Source organism: Branchiostoma floridae, chromosome 6, assembly GCF_000003815.2.
Source record: "Branchiostoma floridae strain S238N-H82 chromosome 6, Bfl_VNyyK, whole genome shotgun sequence".
Taxonomy (NCBI): Eukaryota; Metazoa; Chordata; class Leptocardii; order Amphioxiformes; family Branchiostomatidae; genus Branchiostoma; species Branchiostoma floridae.
The window spans coordinates 27,852,111-27,857,190 of NC_049984.1; the positions used below are offsets into that span (position 1 = coordinate 27,852,111).

Below are 5,080 nucleotides of genomic sequence, written 5' to 3' on the forward strand. Positions count from 1 at the left end.
CTTTGGAAACACCCATATCTAATCATTCTAAAATAGCATATAGTCATGAACTTATTAGTCTATTTTGTAGGGTATCAACAAGCTGAGGTCATATTCCCTTCAAACTGAAAGAAACCTTGTACAGAAAACTAACCTACTGTACTCAAATCCTCAAAGGAAACTGCCAACTGGCCCCCCACTGGGAAGCCAGGCTGATAAGGAACAAGAGCCAGGCAGTGACCAGGCCTGAACCCATCTGTTTGTTGGAAGATCACAATTTTTATACATGCTTATTTGGTGCAATGATGTCGCAGCGTCTCTCCCTAAATATTGGTATGCAATGCTATATGGTTGATTGAACTAACAATGTAAAGAAAAAGTAGGAAAAGCTACTTTTTGTTTTGTTCAAATGTTACGTAGTAGACCTTTAAACATTTGAATAGTGCGTGGGTTAAATAGCGGATATATGGTGGTTCAAATTGACAGGAATAGAATGATTTGCGTTTGCCACATGTATACCCATTCCCAATCACCCATGGCATCTACATGATCCATGTACAATTGGAGTTTATGAAGTGCATTCTACTCTAATGACCACTTCGCTTGCCAGTTTGCATTTTCTGTATTACCCAAAACCCACTCCTGTTTGACAAACCCTATGTGAGCCTCCCAATCTGTAGACACCGAATAACCTCCTCAGACAGGATGTACACAAGTGCCGCCAGAAAATAGTTCATAACAAGAAGGGAGCATCCATCAAATAAGAACTGGAGTTTAGATCACTGGCATTATTTCCTGCTTTGGTATAATATTTGCCCAAGAATTAGTAAAAAGTAGCTGTTCACGATGAATTATTAGCTGCTATACAGCTGGGCACTTTTACGGCGGATGGATATGTACAGTATTTCCCGTCGCACAGGCAGGCAGCTTTTAGTGTTGGAGAAGAAAGGCGCTGGCGAGAGGTAGGTCTCCCGTTAGAGGTGATTTGTCCTTCCAAATTGTCCTGACGCCATGGCATTTTTGTTATTATGTAGGAACAAATATTTTAAAGATTGTGGTTGCCCGTGTGTCTATGTTTTAGAAATCTTGGTCAGGAATATGGATTGATTCTGCCGTGTCCTTCATCCACGCCTTGTGTAAGGCAGCGTTTGGAATGTGTCTCGCAACAAACACGTCAGTTTGTCCATACCCTCAGGTTTTGCCCCGAACTTACAGTTTTTGATTCTAGCAAGGGCTTTGTACTATGTCGACGATATTAATCTGTTTTTCAATTACAAATCGTGACAAAATGACTCAAAAGAATCGAAAGTGTGAGGCCGGCCGCGGCTGACATCTGTGATGGATTATCTTGATTACGTGTTGGCGGACTGGGTTGGACTACTTTGCAGTATTCGCGAATTCGTTGAACTTCTCAAAACATATTAGTCGTGTTTTATATTGTGTTAATGCATGTAATGACCACGAGTGCGTGTTAATGTATGTTTATCGTAATTGAAATATATCAACTGTTAATCAACAGTCTGCACTTCTCTCTGCTGGCTAAAATACCAGCTATTGGCATTGGTAGAATCACTTCAAGACATATCTTTCGTGTTAACTGGCAAAAGAAAAATTGCTTGTTACTAGTACACAACTAATCTTGGTTCTTAATTTGTATTTCCTGTACAGAAGCTCCTGAGATGAGGCAAACATCAATGCAGACCACACTGAACATCGACAGCTGTGCACCTCCAATAGAGAGGTGACATACTCTGGTCGACAAAGCCAATATCTTTCAGACACGAAGTCAGCACAGCTTGAAACATCTGATCATAAAATGAGGTTTCCAAAACAATATTTATCTACAATGAAACGTTACCATATATGGTGGCATATCAAATCGTGACACATCACTGATGACATCTATGTTCATTTTGGCTTGTGGCAGAACATCCAACTTACTCAGGGGTTGTTAGTCAGGTCTATTGTTACAGCTGTCCAGCCTCTTGGAAACCCAGACTTCGGGGACTGTGTCTCTGGCTCAGTGGGGGCTGGTTCAGCTTAGTTAGATGGGTTTGAATTACAGGGAACAGCATACTATTAATGTTCATTAAAATAGCTCACCACGTGTAGTGAAAAAGGCCATGGAGATGATCAACACAAATTGTAACACACAGGCCTTGCAGCACATTTGTGTTGTTATACATACCTTAAAATTTCTCACTGCGATGAGTATGACATTCGGCAAGTCATCGGTCTTGTCAAACACTAGGGGTTTGTCTTCAACTTCAAATTTCAAATGAAAGAAAAGAAATTACTACTTTATTGAAACAACTACATGCGGAGGTATTGACACCGTACTGAACCATAGTACTTGAATCAGCTTATGAACTTCAAGAATGTCCACTTTTATGACTGGCATTCCCTATTACATATCTATGTTATGACATAAATAGCTAATGTATTCACTACTTACTTTCCTGTGGGATTTTATTCAATTACACGAGTAATATAAATTTCAGCCATTCTATTTATTTGCCTACCTCGAGATGATATTACAAGACCGATGGGTACCGAAAAATAATGAAGTTAGTGAAAAACGAAAATTAAGTTATGACCTGCTGCACTGATTGAATGAATCTTCTGAGTTGTCCAGACGAGCCAAATATTTTAGGACAATACTGTCAAAGGTACTGTTACTGATTGAAAATGGTGTTAGCAGTTACTTCCTACAAAGGCAATTATCAATCAATACGTCTTGACAATAACTTCCTTAGACAAAATTTACAAAATACCTATTAATAGATGAACCTCAATTTACTTACTGGTTTTCAGAGTGCTGGCTTGGAAATGCCTGCCGATTTTCTCCAATGTCGGGATGCCAAATCCGCCGAAAAATCTATGTAGATTTAGTTAAGTCTATTAGCAATGGATCATGTAATGCAGTAGAATAAATAATACTTCGGCCTCAGTGATATTATGCCATGATCAGAAATGTGACAATTACATCACCTCCATGTCCAAATGTAGATGTTATACATCCCCTAACATGATCTTGAAATATTTATTTCTTAACACCAAATATCAATGGTGTGATATTTAAAAGGATATCATCATTCTCTTCACTACCAACAGGGTGTCCCTTGAAGGTTTTCTTCAGGAAACCTGGCAGGCTGCAATCCTGTTTTTTGCATGCAATTTTGTAATGCCCATTTATCCGTTCACTCTAACAATATGAAGCAACAGTCCATCCTTAGTACCATCAACCTACCATTAGTTTATTTTTTTTGTTCAAAAGTTACATGAAGGTTCAACCAGATATTATATCCGAAAAATAGATCATTTCAAACTTAACGATTCATGTGTTGAACAATAAAAACGAAGTTAGTCAGTACCCCTGTCATGCCCTCTAGTTGCTGTAATATCGCATGGAATGTGGTAGCCACGCTTACGACATTTCCATCGAGGAATAGCATCGACAAAAGGAAGTTTGCCAGTGCCAGATTCTGGAGTCTTTCCTCTTTGCTGCCAAAAGCAAGTACCTGTAAAATTGTAGTAGAAAACATTGATAGATAAGGAGTAGATTATGAAAACAAAAGGATCAATATCCATATATCTCTATTGCCTTATCTGGCAACGATGAAACAGTTACCTTTATCAAGAGCTAACCAGTCCTGCAAACGTTCCAAGATACTCTTTTTTGCCAAGCTGAATTTCAAAACATATCTTTGCATGATGCACATGATGTCATATGCCTTGCTGCTGGCCTGGTTTAGTCTTAGCAGCATTCCTACGAACTTCCAGTCAGCTTTGAGGTATCTGAAGGTGAAATAATCCACAGATTACTTTGATCTAAGAAGTGAAAAGTATTCTGACACATTTATAGGGTACTTGTATTAAGTACTAGTATTATAACTGTGACATACCACTACACTTGGATGTTTCTGCTCTCAAATTCCAGCCCACGGTCCCTGATCTCCTCCATTTCTCTGTAGACAGGGTAGGCTGCGGACTCCTGTGTGTCCTTGTCCTCTCCACCGTGTGATTTAAGAAAGAAAATGCCTATTATTATCAGACATAAGTTCGAAACTGGATGTTTGGCCCTTATCCTGGTAAGAGAGATGTAGAAATGAAAAGACCCTACATTAACAAAAGTTATGCTAATGACAAGTCACTTTGATAATTAACTTCATAAATGTACACCTTATTGATAGTGTGGTGCAGCTGGGCACTGTCAGTGTTCTCGTTGATGGTATCTCTGTTGGGAATGATGCGGGCAGTGCCCATGACTACCAATGCGATGGTTTCTCGTCACCTGCCGTCCATCCCCTGACAGCCTGACAGAGATCTTGTTGTCTTGTATGAAGTGGTGTTCATGGCTGAGGAGGCGGCTTAGCAGGTCTCGAAGTGAGCGTCGTGCCAGATTATTTGTTTCCTATTATAGACATATAGGATATCTGTCATACCTCTGTTGTAAAAGGCACCAGGCTGCTCTGCTCCTTCCTTTCTTCAACGATCTTGTACAAGTGGAGGCACCTTGTCCCCTCCCAGCATTCTCACTTCGTGGTATGCTCTGTCAGAGATGTTATACTTGTCCTTGACTTTCAGCCACATCTGTATTCGCCGCTTTTCTTCAGGCGTCAGGTCTTTGTTCGTGCGCCTCGGCGAAGCTTGCTGGCCAGGGGGAATCATTGGTGCAAACACTTCCCCCTTGGCCCTCTGGCCAAACCACACGTGATTTGAATTGGCCCTCGATTACATGCTCTACCTGTGTGACGGAAGTCCCATTGTTAACAATTGCAGCTGGTGACCGAATTTTGAAGTGACTGTTACTAATAATTCCGACATTGTACTTTAATGTTCACTATGGTATGGAGGAGATTGATTTTGTCTTGTGATGATATTTTTATGTCATGTACAGAATGGTGATGTGTGTAACATTATGCCTCAGCTATACGTATATAGTAATATAATATTCTTTGCTGTTGGGACAAAGAAATTGTGGTTGTTTTATCAATGATTTGAAACATCAATGGTGATAACTTGATCAGCAAATTGATGAAGTAGGGGATACTTGTATCACAACTTAACTACAGTGAGCAGTTTAAATAGATATTTTCCT

At 39.8% G+C, this 5,080-nt stretch overlaps 1 long non-coding RNA gene across 1 annotated transcript; it reads left to right on the forward strand.

Annotated features, from left to right (window-relative positions):
• Positions 1-419: 419 nt before the first annotated feature.
• Positions 420-2,474, forward strand: LOC118417289. The gene is made up of 2 exons (XR_004831353.1): positions 420-941; positions 1,648-2,474. It is a non-coding gene; the product is annotated as an uncharacterized LOC118417289 (long non-coding RNA).
• Positions 2,475-5,080: the final 2,606 nt, after the last annotated feature.